Source organism: Acanthaster planci, linkage group LG13 (genome assembly GCF_054643075.1).
Source record: "Acanthaster planci isolate LZ-2023a linkage group LG13, COTS_SCS, whole genome shotgun sequence".
Classification (NCBI taxonomy): Eukaryota; Metazoa; Echinodermata; class Asteroidea; order Valvatida; family Acanthasteridae; genus Acanthaster; species Acanthaster planci.
The window spans coordinates 4,407,164-4,428,454 of NC_141789.1; the positions used below are offsets into that span (position 1 = coordinate 4,407,164).

Sequence of the window (21,291 nt, forward strand, 5' to 3'; positions counted from 1 at the left end):
ATACTGTGCAAGTGCGTAGTGTGTAGACCTCTGCACAAAAGAAGTCTGCATATTGTACAGTTAAACAGATATTGTATGGACTCGCACTTGGCCACACAGTCTTTTCCTCAGTCTGAAAAACAGCTTCAGAGGTATTTGGGGTCAGGGTTACGGTATTTGTGGCAAAATAACGAGGAATAGTCCAGGAAATCATAATCCAAAATCCAGCTCGAGAGAGTTATCCTAGTTGGAGAACGAACATTTTTCCTGAGTTTTTGTAACCGCAGAACAGAGGAATGACCACACTTCACATGTGAAACAACTGTGTATGATTGCTCTGGTGTATGCAATGCATGCCTACCTGCAACTTCTTTTAAAATGGGGGCAGTAATGTCACCTGTGTGGAGCTCCTTGTTGATTACTCATACTGGCAAGTGAAGGTCATTTGAGGTCACTTGAAGGCCTCTGCCTGCAAACTCAATTTGTTTGGAGAGCATGCCTGCTGTGCATTTGTGAAATTACTGGACTCCAAAAAGAATGGTGGGGTTTAAAATTTTGTAACCTCTCATAAAAATATGTTGGAGAATATATAAACAGCCATATTTGCTGATTTTCTTCAGAAAATGGTTAGAGTTCTTCAGTGTATGGAGTACATGTACATGTACAGTCGACTCTTGGTAATACAAGCTCAGATAAGACGAGACTCTGGTTTAGACGAGCATATTTGCCAGTCCAGACTGAATTGTGCACATTCCTATGAGGGAAAAAAATGTGCAATACAAGCTCGGATGTTACAAGATTTTGGTTAAGACGAATTTTTGTGCACTGGCCGAGTGCAAGCCTTTTGTTATCTATCTATTTAGCACAAGCTTTTTTGAAGGCAACTTGTCAATCAGCCAATCCATTCAATTTTGAAAGGTGCTTCCGTATTTTATGCATGTGCAGTAGAGCAGCGCTGCGGTTTTTCTCTCACCGAATTGAGCTGTTTGTGTCCGGTGCTGCAAGAGAGACAAACATTGGGCGTTTGTTGCTCCCGTACCCAACATAGAAATTCTGTGTGGCGGCTCTCATACCGCCTGAACACAAGCGAGTGCAGCCAAAAGTACTACAGTGTTTAGGACAGTGGTGAACAAAAGTTATCTTTTGTTTGATTCCCTTGCACCACAAAAATTCCCCAAGACCAAAGTCCACCCAGGGAGACTAATAAAAATTGTGTTCCATAACCAAACACCCAGCCCAAAAACTGCCCACCCTCCATCTAAAAATCATCACCCGCTCCCCACCATAACATGAAAATATCACCCCTTCCAATTTTGGCATTTCTATAAATTCTCAATTGAAGAGAAACATGACTAACCGCGGTTTTCAGTCCAAAAATGTTTTAAGGAAAGAACAACCACAAGTTTGAAGAAAAAAGTGTATCCTTTGCTAATAATTTTTCACCAAAAATTTAGTAAGTCCCAAGGCCCTCGTATTAACGAGAATCAACTACTTACAGTGATTGTGTACATGTAGGCCTACATACAGTAATTATATATGTACAGGTATATACCCGATCTTTTAATCCAGTGACTGTATGGAACCATTCGGAAACAGGTCCGTAAATTACATGGTACTGTTACTGTACATTGTGTAAACAACCTCTACTGGCATTTCCCCTATTCTATGTCTCTACTTGCATGATATATTACACTCTTGTTTTGTGCAACAGCATGAATACCGTAAACATGAATGCAATTATGCAGGTCTGTGTCTGTCCTGATGCTAAGCCAGTGCTTTAGGTACTTACATTGTACATCGTACATGGCGGGAAGTTGCATATGTCAGTGTCGAGGAGAGATAGGGTCGCTGAGGGTTTGCATTTCTTCAGAATGTTTGAATGATGTCTTTTATGGAACCTCTAATCAAATGATGATTATTGTTGTCCATGGATGGACCCCAGTGATAACAGTAAAATGTTCAGTGTGTTGTTCTAGAATGTTTGTAAGTGAAATGCCAATATGTGTGGTTTTCCTACTGGTCGACTGTCAGAGTTTATCGTTTGAGAAAAATAAAGGGACTTTACTTTCTGCAGTTTAGTTTTTATCATTTACAGCTGTTTCAGATTCAGCTTTACTAAACTATATTGATCATTCTGTCTTGAGTTATACATGTACATATATTTATGTTTTGTTTAATTTGAACGGTGTGTGGTGCAGTAAATTTGAATGAACTCTGCATGAAGTACATGTACATATACACTTATGGCCCCCTCCACGGAAATTCTGTTCTGAGGTCAGTCCTGGATTTCCCAGGGTATCCTTCAGCCTGCTTTTCTCTATTCACTAGTCAATTACTAATTCAGCACAGAGATGGAAATTGTTGAGGGAGTGCGAGGCTAAACCCCTGGCGAGGGACTGTGTTCCTTAGGAGAGTGCTTTCACCGCTTCCCTCCCCCCCCACCACGACCATCTCAGACATCTGCTTCTTGGCTAGCTGACTCCGTTGCTCCCCCTCCTTTCTGTGTTTTTTTCCCCCTCTGTCAGTGCTGGGGAGTCAGCTCCTCTCCTTGAGATGAAGTTGGCACGCAGGGGAGATGGCTAGGTAGCCGGGCCTTTTTCTGAGATGCGTGGAATTCCTTTGGAAGTGGAGGGAACAGATCACCTGGGATTACCTGGAGCATGACAAATTGAATTGGCAAATATTGGCGGGAAGCATTAAGTAATTGCATCCTGGCCTGATGACAGAGTATGATCAAAAGCAAATAAAAGAATTTAAAAGAAGAGAAAAGAAAACCAAAACAAAAAGGGTATGTTATCATGCTAACTTCATTAACCCTAACCAGTCAAACTTCAACACTAGTAAGGTGTTTGAATTGTAGAATTAGGTACTGGGAACTTGCTATATGTTAAATAAATAGGTACTGTCAGCCTGCACTTACCCTGTTGAATTTTGACTGAATGGGAACTGTGGCCCTCTCACTTTTTGCCATCACTTTCTACCATCAGCACTTTTAAATGAGTACTGTGTTTTTAAAGATTATGCTATGATAGAAAGCTTCCCATTGAAAGGGTAAGTATGTAATATGTAATATTATGTAATAATTACCATAACAAGGACAATCTTCCTTGTTTCTGACCACAATGATTCCAGCAGTTGGAAATGGGTATATGCAGGATGATGGTGCGTGCGTTTGTTTGATTAGGTACTGCCTGTCCTTACTCTTTGTACTGTGCAATGGGCCTGCTGTATCCAATCAAACAAGATCACACAGGTAAAGACCTGTTGGAGTTTGTCTGATTGGGTACTGGTGCAGCAAGGTACTGTTGGAGTCTGTGTGATTGGGTACTGTGTAGGTAGGAGTTTGATTTCAAGGCGCTGGGCTTTGTGTGATAAGGGAGGGATACTACCAACAGTCCTAGGGCAGTTAGGGTTCACTTATTGAGTGTAGATGTACATTTGTCACTGTGACATGTTCAGGCAGTCTGTAACTACATGTATGTACTTTCACACTGTTTAGTCAAAATTGTGGTTTAGTAAATTGTTATGATACAGAAAAGCAAAGAGGATTGCTAATGTATTTATTGACATTTGCAGATAGGATTTGTGACCAGTGACTAGTGCAGTTCAGACGGCATCTCATTTCTTACACATCAACCATTGCAGAGCAATTATTACAGTTGGCAGAGTTTTTAGGCCATTTTTGTGCTGCATGATTCATTTCCCTTGAAAGTAAGGTTCTAATCGCTCTGACACTTGTAAGTGATATCCTGCTTGTAGTTGTAGGCAAAGCCACAGATACACTGGTACCCATCAAATGTAACTTGGGTTTATGTTCAAATCCAAGAAGGAGAATGTCAAAATGTCCACAAGCCCCTTTAATGTTTGTGCATACTGGTTGTTGATTAACTTGCTGCTACAGTCTAGCTCCATGGTTAGCAATAGGTCTGGACCCCAATCAATCATTTGCTTACATATTAACTTGTTCCCCTAGGGAAGGGGGTACATATTTCAGTCTCTTGTACATGTTGGTTGTCTTTGAATGGGATCATCTCAAATCTAGGAATACACAAGGCAAAATGTTTCATGAACAATATTACCAAATGGCACATACTGATTTATTCCCAGTCAAAGCCGTACAACCCAAAATGGAACCAGTGTAATTTGATGTTTTAAATTGAGCTTTGATGGAGTGGTACATGTATTCCTTAACCAGTACAATCTTCATTGTAATTGTACTGTAAAAACTATTGCAACTTGCATACAGAGGTACATGTACCGGTACCTGTATGCGGATACACTCACAGGTGCAATTGTCCAAGCAAATAAAGTGGGTTACTGCACATTTTTATCCAAAGCTTTAAGCAAGGAAGGCTGTTAAGTTCTTACATGTACTGATACAGTACATGTACTCCATTAAGCAGCACTGTTATACAGGACATCTTTTGTGTATATTTGATGAAAAATGCTGGCTCTTGTTCAGCTCTGCCACTCTGAAGCATGTTCCATACCTGGGGAACCACAGATGCCAGCGTTCCTTGCCGTCAGACATTGGCCTGAGTAGTGTTGTTGATCACCAGCATAGAAAGAGTGTTATTTGTCTCTGCCATTTTTTCTGTCACACATTTTGGGTGGGGGTTGGTGGTTAGCAAGATTTGAGCCCCAATTATGAGGTCAGCTGGGCAGGAACAAGGTGCAGAGAGTGCAGGTGGCAAATCTTTCCTGTAGTCATATGTTGTCAGGAAGTTACTTCTCACAGTCAGGACGTGGTCATGACAGTCAACCAATGTGTTAACTCACTAGAAAGTCTGTTCTAATGATTCCTCAATAGACACAACTTTTGGCTGGAGGTATTGTGTGATTTTTAACACTATCTTTGTTCTCCTGCACTAAATTAAGGGAGAAGTCCATGAAACGTGTCGCTCACAGGAGTTGAAATCATTTCCCCAATGAAGGCTCTGTTTGATATTTAAGTTGTGAAAGGAAGGAACCAAAGATGAATCACATTCTTACATAGAATTATGGCACTTGTGTTAACTTTTTCCAAAATCATACCTAGAATAGAGTTAATGATTCTCAGACTAAAAAGTAGTGTAAACAATTTGCATGTACTGCAATTTGTAAAAATTGGCCAATCTGGGGGGTTTGTTAGTTACTTAGTGTATCATTCCACAGACTTGTTTCATTTTTTGAGTTCATTGCTTTGAGAAAAATTGAAAAAAAGCCAATTATTTTTAACACTCAAAACACTGCTCATATAATTTGCATCACAAACTCCATGGGCCACAGGATGTTCCTGAGTGCCTGGATAATGCCCAAGCGACCAACTATGGCCCTCAAAAAATGCTTTCCCCCACCCCCCACGGCACGAGTAGTACTAGTGGTTGGCAAATTTACCATAAAGTTTGTGTGTCCCCCAACAATGCAACACTGAGAATTTTTTGAATAAGCAATCACAGTCACTGCGCGACTTCACGTACACATGCATGATCGACCACAGTGTCACGGTTTGCTCGTCACGGGTACGTCGGTCAACGTCAAAATTAGTGCCGTTTTGCTCCCAATTTACCCCTGAGTTTTAGCAGGCCTGAAAGAACCTTTATCCATTTATAAAGATCAGTTCCTAGTTCCTGATTCTAGTTTCATATCTACAGAAACTTCCATCGCATTTCTGAGAACTGCTGTACTGCTGGCCAGTAGTTTATCATCATGCAGTTACATGTAAACAACAAAGTTTGGCAGTGTGTTCCTTCTGTGGCCAATCTGTCATGCATAAGAATCCTATTGTGTCTGAAGAGTGACCTTGTTGTAGAGAGGCAGCCAAGTTGAATAGGCTAGCACTTTGATTCTGCTAGTGCAAAAATACAGTACATGTACATTTACATGGGGCTATTTCTAGCAGTTTTTCAAGACACTTTCAATCACCTGATTGCTTTTATTGTTTTACCGGTATGTGTTCTATTGACATGCACGTACTGTCAGTATTGAGGAAAGGCAGAGCATTTTGATCTCAATGCATCATAGGGTGTGCAAAAACAGTCGATTAGTTTCCATTGATGGGCCTGCTACATTTTTCGCACATGCACATACCGGTATAATTACATGTATAACTACATGTACAGTATATTTTTTTTTCTGCTGTTAATTAATACACAGTGTTTCTGCAAAAAAAAAATCTTCACTAAGTCAGCCATTGGGAGATAATGATTTGAATAAAACAGGAAAACAAACTATACCATTCGCTTTCCTCTTTAAAACTCCAACAGCAGCTGACCATCCCTGCATAATCTTATTTGTTATCTGCTATTCACACAGAGTGACTGGTACCATTTTTATTATACCCAGTAACTAACCGTAAATGTGAACTGCATACAGAATGGCTGGGGAAAGAAAAGAGAGCTTGCCTATATCACACAGCCCATGATGCAGACACAGGTCACAGAATGATAAGGGCAAGGGGAAAGTACACTGGCCTCCTGCCCATTCAAACTAGATGCATTGCTCAGAATGTGAATGTTGAAAGGCTAATGGAATACTTTAAAGGGGAATGCTAGACGATAAGTCATCATTAACTGAAGGAGAGCGGTGATGATTTTCCCAGTAAGTTGCCCATAATGCCATTACTCTTTGTAAACAGGGATACTTGAGCTTTTTTTTTTTTTAATTTGGTAATGGTCTTCTGTTTAATGAGGCTGACATAATTTGATGTATCACCCTCTTGGAGCCAGTGTTAAGGTTTGTTTGGAAAGAAATACCAGTAGAAGACTTTCAAGATGCTTGGTGGCAGCAAGCATACAAGTCCTGTTTGTATTGTTTGTTGTCACTTGTGAACATGTGCATATTATTATTAGCTCACGTGTCACGCAAACGGTGAAGAATAACAGGTACATGTATGATTGTCACCGCCATGTGTTTCAAAAGTCTGCCATTGTGATTCAAAGATGCTGCTTTCAGCTCGGAGAGCCAATTTACATGTCTGGTGGTATGTGTCACAACTTGTTAACTATTTATGTGCACATTAAATTGTCTGAACTGAAGTGGATCTCCTTAGTTGAATTGTGCAAAAGCTTTTAGTGCCATGTCAAGATTCTGAAACATTTGTACGCATCTTTTTGGTATAGTGTAAGGTCAAATATACAAATTATATACATGTACATGTAGCCTCCATGAGCACAGTTTATTGAAACTCTGCATATAATGGTGCTCATGATCTCGATTTGTGGTAGATTAAAAGTTGATGATGTGTGAATACTTTTTGTGTCAAATTTCAATCTCTAGTAAATTGTCAGCTCCATGATATTCAATCAGTAGTATGTCCTACCCTGCAAGCATTAATAACCTTAAAGTTAAGGAGGAGACTCGTTCTGTTCATAATAGTTTCTAAAACAGAACCCATAATCCTGTCAATGTACACAGTACCATTATGGAAATTTAACTGCTACTAAATGGTAATAGTTTCATAATCCGTAAATTTTCCTATATATCTTTTCAACTGATTATTTGTCTGCCATCAACACTTTGCAGAATTCATGCTGGTTCAAAGTGTATTGATCATGCTCTGAGGCTAAGAGCCATAGCAGTGTGGTACAAAGGTCAGTTGAGAGACCATCACACTACACTCGCCACTGGAAAAAAAAGGTGATTGATGCACAGGAAATGATGGAGAAAAGTGCATCATGCCCGGTATTCCAGAGGTTCATATATGTTTGTAGATTGTCAACAGCCCAACTTTTTTTCTCTGTGTCAAGGACAGTAACCATTTTAATACATCGAAAGCAAGACTGAGAGTCCTGAGCAGTGTTTTTTGCAAGTCACTTCTTTCTCTGGAGGCTGTGCTGAATATCCAATTATTCACATATTTTGGTCAAATTTATTATTTGAATATTTAGAATTGAAATCCAGTTAAATAAAAAACAGAGGAAACCAGCTTTCTTTTGGAAAAGAAAAGTATTTCTCATTTGTAGTTGTTGAAATTTACATTGAATCACCCTTAATTTTATAAATGCACTTATGGATTAAACCCTAATATGAATATATTGTGTAGCTTTATTCATCATAATAATGTACAGCTTTATGCATTGATATACGTGTACCATATCTTCTGCCGTAACTGTTATTCCGTAATCATTTCTCCAGTTTTGTCAAATATTTAATCAAATGGATATCCAAATTTTTTTTATTGATTTACATGTACCAGTATTTAAATTATTGCAACCATGCTCGCTGTAATTCTAAAATAATTTCAGGAAAGTTAAATGTCAATCTGGAAAGTGGAACTGTAAATGAAATATGAACTTCAGGGTAGTACACTGTTAAGTGACTGTGAAAAGAATGATCTGTAGGTAATTTTCGTTTGTGTTTGAATATCACAGTTTTGTCCACTGTCACTTTACTTTTTATCATTTGTGACAATGGTGTTTTGAAAAAAATTGAGATTAATTAGCGTGAAGTACTGAGTGCTTTCTTGATAGTGTGATGCCGTTTTCAGTTGGTTGCCAAAGTCTTTCCATTTACGTGAATGACAATGTTTTCAAAGTTAATTTGTAGAAATTTAAATAATTTCAATCGTATCTCTTACCAAAAAATAAGAATTACATGCAAGTCACTTTAAGCCACAGGTTTGCAGTTCAATTTTTGCTAGGCTTTGCTCGTGTGGTTATGTTCACAATGAGAGAACGGATGAATATGAATGTTAAAGTCGCTGTAGTCTGAGATTTTGCTCGCAAGGTTATGTTCACAACGAAAGAATGGATGAATCTGAATATTAAAACTGCTGTAGTCTGAAATTTGTTGAGTGTACCCCTGAGTGTGTTTATCCCGGTTGCATGGTTGGGTTTAGTAGTCACAGCTGTGCTTTGTACAGGACGCCACCTGGTGGCTGATAATGGTCAGTGAATGACCCTGAAACTGGGATTGCTCCTGTATGGTACATTATATGTTTAAAGGCTCGCTCCAGATTTTACATTTATGGGGAATGTGTTGGTGTTGTAAGTGAATCTCATTACTCCATGTTTATCACTAGTGACAATATGGTGGACTTCATGACAGTAATAATGCGTAAGTAATCATCCTGTTTTCATTGGGGGAAAACGGCTGTATAGACAATCCTTTTATATACGTAATTTGTGAAATTAGTTAATTACATCTACCCGGTATGTGCAGATCAGTATTTTGCTCTTTTGAACAAATCCAGAGTTGATGTTTTGAAGGACAAAATTTATTTAATCTCCCAGTATTCTTGTTCTGGTCTTTCTGTTTTTCATGAAATTTGCGCATAACATTTTGGTATTGATTGATTAATTAGAATGAAAAATATTTTTGAAATACAAAACTGTATAAAAAAGTGGTGTACAAAGAAAACTTTGAGCCCCATTGGAGATGAAACATTTACATACCACCTGACAAACATAAACTTATATGGAGGTCCATGGCTGTGGTCGTGTACCAATGGGAATGTTCACATGTTGAACAGTAGCTTTCAGCCAGTGCTGCATACTTTAACAAAATTGAATATAAATGTGCAGAGTTGTCTTGAAACTTGGCTTCACACTTTACCCACCATTTTTTTCAGGCACATCACTCTGCATGGCAAATACAATACTTTGATAAAAGAAATGGGGTTGACCAAAGCCGATTCTCATCATTTGTGAATTCCCATGGTTGCCACCCTTGGTTTCTCTGTATGGGCCACACATACTGAAAGTATTGCAAGGTTGAAGGCCCCCCCCCATTTGATTACCCATACTCTCAAAGCAGCTTGAGCATTTTCGTTGGCTGTGTTTATAATTTGGTAGTTGGTAACCTTGACCATGTGCCATAGAGTTGCAGAATGCATTGCCTCAGCATATTGATGTGCTGAGCCAAAATTACTGGATAACCAATCAGTAATGGGTAATTCCAGAAATTAGGGGTCCAAAAGTGTCACATTTGTGTGTCCCTCTTACATCTGACCATTGTTATTTGACATGGAAATATCACTGGAATTGATTTCAAACTATTGCTATTTGTTTGGCAGGTACAGTAATTTGCATTAATTCATCACTCGTGGGAATTACAAAATGTGTTCTGAACCTAAAAATCATATGAAAGATGTGACAGGGACACAGAAAAGAGAACTCCTAATTTCTGTAATTACCCAAATACGTGTACATGGAGCAGTAGACCTCACAGGCTTGTTGTAACTTTTTTATTCTTTGCAGAGCGATTTGTCTTGGAGCTTGTTAGCAGAAATATGTCCTTACCAGGTGAATGAATTCAAACCATCAAATGCTATTGCATCAGACATCAGCCTGTGTGTGTCACTGAAGTGTTAGTGGAGTCATGGTGGGACAAGGGAAGCTTGTACTTTGGGTCCTTTTTCACACTGCATGAATTTGAGTTGATCACAAGTTGTTGACAACTGTGTTTAGTGATTTAAGGAATCATGTGACCCTGTCTGGGTCAGGTAATTCCCCCAGGGTGGCATACAGTGGGCCCTTTGAATAAATATCCAGGCAAAGTTTCTCCCTAACTCTCTGGGTGCAATGAAATGACTGGTTGATTTAAGTCAACAAGGTAAACTTTAAATTCAGAGTTGCCCTGGGGGTCTGCTGTGGAACAATGGAGAAGAGAAACACAAGCTGCCGTTTGCCTTGAAATCCACCGTTTGCTGCAGCCCTGACTGAAGAGAAAGTACAAAGGTGAAGTTCAAGGCTTTGTACACCGAGACAAACTTGGATATAACAGCACAGGAAAGTTCCATAATGCATTCATCATAGTCATGCCTGATTTGGAGTGTGTTCAGTCTTGTTTGAAAGGGGGGGGTGCATGCTCAGGGACTTGTGTTATTCATCATGTGTGTTGTTAGGGTTCTGCCTGGCTTAGCAAGCCAGTGTAGGGGGATAATGGTAGGGGGATTAGAAGATTTGAGAGCTATGTAGTGGCGTGGATTTGACAGAAGGGAGCACAGGAGTGAAACTGTCTGATTTGTTTCTGTGCTCACGTCATTACAGCAAAGAGCAACAAATGTTGTGTGCATTATGAATAAGGGGTTTTTTTTTATTAAAAGGTTTGTGTGATCTGATCAGAAAAACCTGTGCCAAGCTTTAAACATCGCTGGTTGTGGCTGCCATTGCAGGGATGCATCTGCATGAAACACCAAATTAATGTTTACATACAGTACATGTAGTTTAAGCAGGCAGCTCACGGATGCAGAAGCTCACTGAAGAATGGACAAAAAAGTGTAGTTGGTAAATTTGAGTCCTCCAAACCCCACCAATTAAATCATACCATTTTTCTGTCTAAACATCTCACCTTTTTTTTTAGGTCAGGCAAAGGTCACACTGAATTGTTTCCTCAGGGTACAGACCAGTAAGCTGCCATAGACAACAGTGATAAATAGCCCCACTTCGAAAAATCAGAAAAATACAGGTTTCACAGGTTATCAAGATGTGTATCCAAATGAAGCTCACTTCTTCATCTTTCAGTTTCTTTTCAATTTTCAATGGCCTGGAGCGTTGTTATAGCATACTGCATGTGGCTATGTCTGTAATACTTCCTATATCAGCTTTCTCTGCTGCTTTCAATAACAGCTAGTCACTTTAAACTACGTTAGTTTTGCAAACTAGGGTTAGGTTTTGCATTTAGAGTTAGATTCCACCAATTAGGGTTAGCTTCTGCCAATTAGGGTTACACCATGTTTCAGTTTGGGGGGGGGTCAGTGCAGCTGCACAGTTTATATTATTTGGACCTCACAACTATACACAATTGTATGTTAGCCCTGTTGGATGGATCAACACATCTGAGAATTTCAAGTTTGTTGAAGGCACACAAAACAAAAAATTCAAAAGCTTTGCTCAGTATAACCCAAAGGCAATTATTGGACAAAGGTTTTCACCCAAGACAGTACTTACCTCCCCCATTCACTTTCTTCATTGACATTATGTACCGGTACGTGAAAATGCTTCTGGAAAAGCTTTACAAAACATGTCAAAATCTTAGATTCATTTTCCAGCAAAATAGTCTTTCCAGAAAATGACACAAAAATTAAATCGACAAAACAGTTACCCAGAGCATTTACAAACCCAGGTGAGTACCAGTAGGACGAGAAACATTAGCTGTCAAGGTTACCTTGCACTAGGGTTGCTGTTTACACCATTCAGTGATTGCATAAATCAAAACCTGACAGTAACAGAAACACCAGGCATACATGTACATTGATTTCATAATTTAAAACCAATCAAAAATCATCTAATTAAATTTTACTTTAAAGATAAAAACATTTAGACATCATTTTGAGTCATTTTAAACATCCTTGACACAATTACATGGAAGTAGCCATTTTGAAGCTATAGGGTACAGACCAGTAAATAAGCTGCCATAGACAACAGTGATAAATAGCCCAATTCAAAAAAACAGTGAAAATACTCACAAGTTTCACAGGTGTTCAAGACATATCAAAATTAATTTCACTTCCTCATGTTTCATTTTCCCTTCAATTTTCAGTGGCTTAACCGATGACTTTTGAAGATATTTCTCTCCAGAGAAAATAAACAGTCATCGGGCCATTGCCATTTTGAAAATTGATGCCTACACTCCATTGCAAAATACAGCAATTTGGAGGGCCCTGTTTGGTCCGATGCTTTCAGAAATACAAGCTGACAGTCCTGCCCCTGGATTTCATTCACTTTTTTAACAAACCACCCAGTCTGCGTGCCACGAAATGCTCTAATAGCAGAGAATTTGACAGCCTACAAATCCTGATTCGGTCAGCGCAGGCAATTTTGGACCCATATGTATCTACTGGCCTGCAACCCTCAGTATTCTTGACTGTCTAGTTTCCAATGGCCTCCCAGACTTTCAGTGTGCCCTAAAGGGCTTCCAGCGATTGGCTGTACACCAGACCATAGAGCAAGCTATCTGTGACCAGACCAAGCTATCTTTGTAACTGAACTGCCCCTGATGCACAGGGTCAAAGCTAGCTCCAGGACATGTGAGATTTGCTGTACACAAGTCTGATATGATGGAAAACACCCATCATTCTGTGTAGGATGCCAGCCTGTCAGTTTGTTCAGTGGATGGGAAACTCAACATTCAGTGTTATGAGATTTAAGTACTTTTTTTGGGGGGGGGTGTTGTCTGAGGCAGTGCTGCTTGTGGAGATTTGTCACCAAACCTTGTGGGGGGGCTGCTTGGCCACTTGCTTATCTAACACCCTGCAGGTCGATTCCCAGCAGACATGATGACTTGTAACTTCAGGGGTAAGCCAAGTTTTGGGATGGCTGTATAACTTCCGAACAGCTTAGACATGTTATTTTATTAACTGTTTAAAGACTATTCATTAGACATTTTCAGACAGTTGTAACTGGAACTCTATGGAATCATGATTTTTGTGATGCCAATTGGTGAAGCGAGTGTACATGTAAGCAGTCTAAATCTTCCAGACCTCCCTTTATTTTAATTTTAAATTTAAATTTAAAAGGAGAAATGTTCTTTGAGCAGATATCACACTTCAACCTTTGTGCTGTAGTCAACATGAACAGTGGAATGACCATGAATTATTTTGGACAAAATCTTTCTTGAAAACCAGTAAAATATACATCAGTTTTGCCCCCAAAGGTTTCTGCCATCAATCTTGAAAAGTGTTTGCTCAGACCTGTTATATTTTTCTCAACAGTCAAGGTCAGGTTAGAGTATGGGCAAGAGAAAACAAAATCAGCCCTCCAGAAATCCTTTTTCATAGACATGCAAAATTGATTTGGTTCGCTTTCCTAATGGATGGAGTTGCAGATTCTCAGCAGGGCCTGTTTACCATTTAGCCCATCAGAGGTGGCAAATGTGGTGGATATTAGATAACAGTAAGGCTAAGAAGCATGACTGCTGGGTTGGCCTGTACATGTACGTGTACCATGGACATTAACATGTGCAAGCCTGAGTGTTCAGATTCAGATTTACACAAGGCTGGATGATATTCATTTTAAGGGGCTTGCTAGTTAATGTCTTCCACACCGGATTTGTCAAACCAGACTTTAGTTTGAAATAGTTGTGAGTCTTGAATACTCATCCACTGGAATGTTGGATGTAAGTTGTCAGTGTGGCCATTTTGCCGTCTCCGATATGGAAGTACAAACAGCACACAAACATGGTCTTTGTGAAAACAGGATGGTGGACATTTTCTTCCTCATACTCTTTCTGTAGTGGCAGTGCCTATGTGTACATGTACATGTCACCTGAGACATGAATGACCACAAGCAGACCCTTACGAAGATCTTGATTATTTGTCACAGTTTACTTTCAGACAGTTTAGTTGATTACATCAGGAAGGTGTGTTCAAATTTCATTTTCCATCATAAGGATGTTGTACATGTATGGTAATTTGAAAATGTCAAAATTAGATTATTTCGATCAGATCCCATTTAACTACATTGTTAACAAACGTATAGGACATGTACATGTATGCAGGAGTAAGTCAGCTTTAGGGTATACATGTTCATGTACTTTGCCATGTAACAAAGTTATGTTTTTGTCAACAAGTCATAGACATAATTTTTAAAAATCAGATTCAGATAAGGTGAAAGAAACAGTTGCATAAGGCTGTTCAAAAAGTCACATGCTAAACAGCTATGTCAAAAATAAGTCATCTATGGCCAGACATCTGTTGTCCCCATAATCTGTGAAGGCTTCAGAGCCATCCCTGGTTTGAGAACATCATGCCTGACCAAAAGCTGTAAATTGTTGACGTCAGATTAACAGAGTGTATTAGGTGCTTTAAACAGAAGTCAGCATTGCACAGGGGTGGGGAGGGCCTGTTACATGTATGTTATGTACTGCAAGCACTATTTTTCTTCCTCAAAGGCAACCATACCTATCTCTGTTGCGAATAACTTTTGAGGAGAATTTAGCAATCTGATTATGCAAGTTGGCACTGCATCAATCACATTAGCAAGAAATGCTACAAGTTGCCAAAGCCTGGAACTACATGTAGCAATTGCTGAGGGTGAGATTTAAAGGGGTACTGAATGAAACAACAAACAGGCTGTTCAAGTGTTTAGTGCGGTGAAAGAACTTCTTGCAAATTTGACATGAAATATTGTTTTAATCTCAACCTTGTTAGATGGAACACAGTGCAGTATTGGGTATGTAATGTACTGTATACCTGTACATATGCAGGTATATACTGGTAATTTAGCAGTCAACCTACTATGTAACATCATAGACATGGTGCAGATTGTGTAGAGAGTTGTGTTATTCCACTCAAAAAGGCAAAAAAAAATGCAAGAAGCATTATGATAACCAAACATGTTTTAAATGGAAACATTATACCCTGCTGCCTAATGTATGCATGCATTTCCAGCTCTGTATTACATGCATACATGTATATACATGTTTTGTCATTAGTAGCATTTAGATTTCCTTTAACATCCAAATTAGACATTGTGCAGCATCCAAGAAGCACTTACTGTTCTGGCGCACTGCAAAAATTGAATTTTTTTTTCAAGCTGAGATGAGGTTGCTGCATTGCTGAAAGGTTCCAGGACATGTGCATGTACATGTACCAGTACTTGTACCTCATGTGCTTTGTTTTTAAACCAGTCAGAAATCACCACTGTATCATGGTGCATTGAATGTCTTGCCAGTCAAATCCAATCCCTTTTCATCATGTTTATGGTACGAACTGAAGCTTGAGTGCCTGTAGCAGTATCTTTCTCATGAGAAAAGCTTTAATACCAGAGAATATTTTTCTCTTTCATGTGTTCTTTCTGATCTCCTCAAAGGAGCTCTTGAAAACCTACCAGCACTTTAGATTAGATCATGTATTGCTGGTGCATGTAGGCTGTTTCTTCAACATGTACATGTACATGCACTATGGCTTCTGCAGAACAGAGAATTGCATTTTGTGAACATAAACGCCACAGTTCTGCCTAACAATCCGCGCACTTGAAGGTTTTACTAAGCAGCCATTGGAGATCAGATGTCATTGTTACGGTTTCATTTACATTTTTGGAAATTGTGTAGCCCTTTATAGTACTATTCACTTTAAGTACCAGGTATTCACTCGTATGCCCCTATGTTTATTTATATCAAATGTCACATGTACATTTATGTAATGTGTACATGTACTTTTGCCTTTGTGTTTTAAATCTTGAACAATCGTGCCCTTGTTGTTTTAATTGTGAACAACACCATTCAAGAAACCACATGTATGTGTACAAACTACATGTATACATATACTGGTACATTTTACATGTACCAACCAAATGCACAAGCTCTCCATGGTATGCAGTTGTAGTAGATTGAATAGCTCACTCAGGTTACCGTGTTTTCATTTTCTGTTTTTCACACTCTGATTTTCTCTATTTATGGCATGAAGAGCACAATGACTTTTTTCCCTCTGAATCTGCTCACGCTCATGTGCAGATACATGACAGAAATATCGGTCATACCGTTATGTCATAATACCAGTACATATTTCATTAAGATGATGCATGGACAGTGTGTATGCACATAATGAAAATGTTTCAGCACCCTTAATTTTTGTTGGTTTTTTGGGGGGACAACCTACCAAAATGTTGGAAGATTTTTGAAGGAATCAGAAACAACATGCTCAATTGATTACTGCACAAAATCAGATTTGGAAGAAGTCTGAATTTTTCTAAGCACATTATTAGCTTAGTGGTTATGGTCAAATTGGCTTTTTACTCAAATTTTTCTCTTAAAGAAAACTGTGCCCAAAATGCTGCATATATACAAATGCTATTTTGTAGTGAAATTGGAAAGTTACTCCTGAATACATGTTTAAATGATCACACAACCCAAGTGCAAACATATTCTCTGTTCCTTCCAGTCATGTATGCAAATGATGTCTGCATTGTGTCAAACCCAACAAGTTTTCTTGGTTGGTGCACTGTCATTTCTGAAAGTGTCATGAGCCCAGCTTGTGCACTCCCAGGACTTGATTTAACAGGTAGATTCCCTGCGGAGGTTTACCGCGGTTGATGTGCAGCTCAGCCGAGTGCCTTGCACTTTCGGCCACCTGAACTTCACTCCCAGTCGCAGTTAAGCAATGATTGCTTTTCTGTATCATTTGGCTGCAAAACAGTGCAGTTATTCATGAGGCATGACGCATCCTAGCAGATTTGTGTGTGTGTTTGGCAATTAAACTGGCTAGTTGGCTCAGGGTATTTGAAATTCATATTTTGTCTGTGATGAAAGAGCCATCATGGAAATGTTCAAAATAATTAACTTGTATTTCAACATCGAAGCGTGTTCAAAAGATCCACTCAGTTATTCATTTTTATTTATCAATGCTGCAGCTTTTTCCCTTCAAGTTTGATGCGATGTTATTTCTACAGGGGATATGTGATCACATGTATATGCAAATTCCAGCCATGTTTGTTTACATTTTCCATGTACAAGTAGTTGCTGAAGGTAAAATGCTGATTGGAACCAGCTTATTTGATCTACATGTAACTCCAACATTGGCACGAGTGCATGTATGACAAAGGATATACGAGGACTCTTATTTTGTAGGTGGGCCATGAAAGCTGGAATATGTTTGACTTGAGTGGAAAGAGTAAAAATACAACATGGGCTACATCAAACCAGAGTGTCAAAATTGCTGCACTAGATCTGCAATGCAAGGCAAAAAGCACCTTGACTGTTGTTTTACCCAACCCAGCAAGATGTTGAACTACATTTTTTACTCACTCAATCTTGCCTATCCAGGGTCCATGGAAAATGAGATGTGGATGAATTTGTGTGGGGGGGAAGGGGGATTGAACAGGTTGTTTGCTTGTAATTTAGCGTGGTTGATTGATAAAAGTCAGAGTGGCAGGTTTACCTGAGGGGTATTAACAATTATTCCTTCTCAGGGATTTTTTTCCCCAAAAGTATTTTCTTAGAAATCGATTTACAGATGCTCGAAAAAACATTTAAGCTAATATTTGTTTAAATTGTCCACCACTGTAATGTCACTGGAAAAGAAAACATACATGTACATGTTTCTATTGTGTTTGTGAGTTTGCACAAAATTACATTTGAAATAGATATTTACAGGTGCCTGAGACAATCAGTAAGTAGCCATGCAAGACTGAATATTTAATTTTTCTTTCCCTTATGTTTGCATGTGACATATAGGTTTGTTTTTTTTTTTTGGTTTTTTGTTTTTGTTTTTGGTAAACACATCTGTTAAGTCATGATGATCTGAATGTAAAGACTAATTTGGATGTATATAACTATTAACAGTTTTTATTCAGAATATTAGAAATCCCATCAGCAAAACTAGTTTATCCGAGGCTGATGACAAGCAGGGATTATAATTCTCTGAACAATACTGTACATATCTTAGCTGTGAAAAAAAGTGAGGGAAGCACACTGTGCTGCATCTGTTTGTGTGTTCCATAGTGCTTTGACCCAATAGGGGCCTACATGTACATGTACATGTCTATCTTTTTCCTGGATTTTGTTTCAGAATTGCCCTCCCTCTCCCCGGGAAGTGCTGGATGTTGATGTCTGTATGATACAGGTATAGCCCGAGATTTTCATTTTTCATTTTTTTTCCCTTCACTGACCCCCTTATCTTCAAGGTTCTCCTTTTGAAAGGTCAGAAGAGATGATTCAACAATGTGCGCTATCTAAATGATGTTCCAATTTGGAATGTACCTGTACATCATACAACTGGTGGGATAAGTACACCACAAAGGGTGAAGGATTAGGCAGTGAAATGTCAGACTTGTTGAAAGGTGTTGTGACAAGGCAGTGCATGACAGGTAATGCAGTGTTAAATTGGTGTATATTGATTGCGAAGTAGACAAAATGTTGCCATTCATGTTTATTGACCGAACTTGGGTTAAGTCTCACTGTGAAGGTTGTTTAAATAATGCTGGCAGGGCAAGCATTAATTGGCAGTGGAATGTAATGGTGTGGATTATTTTTTTGTTTTGACTTCTAATGATTACCTCTAGTTAATGATCTCTGTGATGTTGTTCAGTAGAACTGCCTTGAAAAGTCTTTCAAAATTCAGGCCCTGTTTGGTTAAAATATCACCTGGCAACCCCCTCCCCCCAACGTTTTAGCTGTGAGCAGAGAAAGTGCATGCTATAACTGTCACTTGCTGTGTACAAATAGCTCTTGTGAAGTATACATGTACCCTCACCTTGGTTCAGCTTCCTTAAAATTGATAAGCGCAACATTGCATTTGTACAGCCAACCAAAGAAGTTATGTTGGGTGAGATTTGTTGTATGCATTACAAGGTCGTCCCTTCATGACCTTGGAGCATTTAGATTTGGACCTGCTGAGTTGAGAAGGGTGAAAATATTTGTTGGGGCAATAGAATAAACAGCTCAATTGACAATTGACACTGTGAACTTTGTGGAATATGACTCCCCACACAATGGGGCTCCAGACAACATGGATGGGAGAATTGGGTAACCAGTGCATGCATGGGATGAAAGGAGGCGAGGGGCCTGGTGCAGAACCACTCAGTCATCCTGCAGGTCGCCCTGTTGATCATAAGGGTCGCTGACTCTTGCATAATGCAAGAGGTCAAAAGTAGTTCCGGCATGTACCAACACAAGCTGGGCGAACACTACATGGACATGTAGGCGCATGTAAACCTTCCATGTACAATTCATACACGTGAACCTTTTCACATTCTGAGTGAACATTGTGCCAACAAACATCCACACGCAATACAAACAATTAGTGCAGGGATGTGTGGCTACCACCAGCTAGTTTCTGAGAACTTAAGTACAGTACATGTAAATGCTGTGGCCTGGAAGCAACACCAACATCATTGAATGTTTCCATGTTTCTGTATCAGTCACTATTGTCTATTGACGTTTACATTTTCTCAATGTATTCATTGACCAACTATCATCTACTCTATGGGTCTTTAAATGTGTGAGAGAATGGCAAGTCATTGATGAATTTCCACTGGCTGGATTATATCGATTTGTCCCCTGACACAGGGGGACTCAGCACAACCTCTACAGAACAGTGTGACCCTGGGCTTTGCCAGATCCCCCTATTGTCCCTGGCAATTGTGTTTGTCACGATAATCTAACGCCAGACTGATCAGATGAGGGGACCATTGTGTTTGGGTTATTCTCCTTCAAAAACCCAGGATGAGTGTCACTCCACAAACAAGAGCACTTCAAGGTGTACCCCTTGCTTATGGGGAGATTTTCTCTCTACCAGATTTCAGTCACTGCTTCCCGAACCAACTGATCCCATTATTGTCCCGCGGTTTTTGTGGGGATTCTTGGTTTTTCCGAGAAGTGCAGTCAATTCTGTCCAGTCCGTATATTCTGTTTCTTTTCTTTCATTTTTTTTTAAATGGGGATACAACAGATGAAAGATGTGAAGCTGTGGTTTGATTGTGATGAGCTTGTTGCAGAGTGAAGTGGAAGAATTGATAGTGAGCTGGCATATCACATGGTATTGCATCTCTTTAAATTCCCTTTGAAAGGCTTAAAAAACACAGCTGATATCATTCAGTTTGATTTCAATAGTTGTCCCACAGTTGACCCTGACATGTTGTAAAGGTGTGTGAATTTGTTGACAATTTTACTTAAGCACATTGAGGCACCGGTAATTGAAAGACGGAAAGCTGCTTTTTGCTCAATCTGCTCTATGGGCACTGTTTTTTCATTGTTCACCTCAGAATGTACGGTAACATCTTACCCAAAACATTCCTTGTAGCCCACACTGCCAGCACTAGTACTTCAAAGCTGGCAAGGGGTAGGGTGGCTTTACAAGAACTTTCATCTGTTAATCAATTTGATGCTAAGTCAGCAATATCCCAGTTTTTGTTTGAAGAAGCTTGCTTCAATTACTGGTCTTGAATTTCATGTCAGGCCAAATGGTACCCAAAAACGGTAATACATGTACTTGTAATACCATAGTTTTCGCATGTTTGTACCTACGTGTACGTGATGTACCTTGTATGTATATGCAATACTTGAATGGATCTCCATCATGTGATTTGTACACGTAGGTTACTGATCAGATTGAATAATTCCCTCCAGTGCATGGCCCAGCCCCAACTATAAGTTTCATTCCACGGTAAATGAAAGCTCCATTGCATGGTCACAGCACTGTAGGTGCCATAACATGGTTCCTGACATGAAATGGTGGAGGTTGAAAAATGTGCAAAAAAAGATACCACTTCTAACAGAAATTGAAACTGCTGTAGACTTGACTGCCGTGTCATGTCTCTGAGAGACATTGATTTAGTGAAGAGGTAGACTTATTCAGGCGTACTCTATAAATCATAAATGTTTCATGTTTGTGCACTGAATGAAATCATTCATTTGTCAACAGATGACATGCTCAGTTCCACCTGTCACCTTATG

General features: G+C 39.3%; 1 protein-coding gene across 1 annotated transcript in view; it reads left to right on the plus strand.

Annotated features, from left to right (window-relative positions):
* LOC110981283 (jumonji domain-containing protein 1C-like) overlaps positions 1-21,291 on the plus strand; it is a 137,720-nt gene that overhangs the window by 28,642 nt on the left and 87,787 nt on the right. The gene's annotated exons all lie outside the window — the stretch shown is intronic.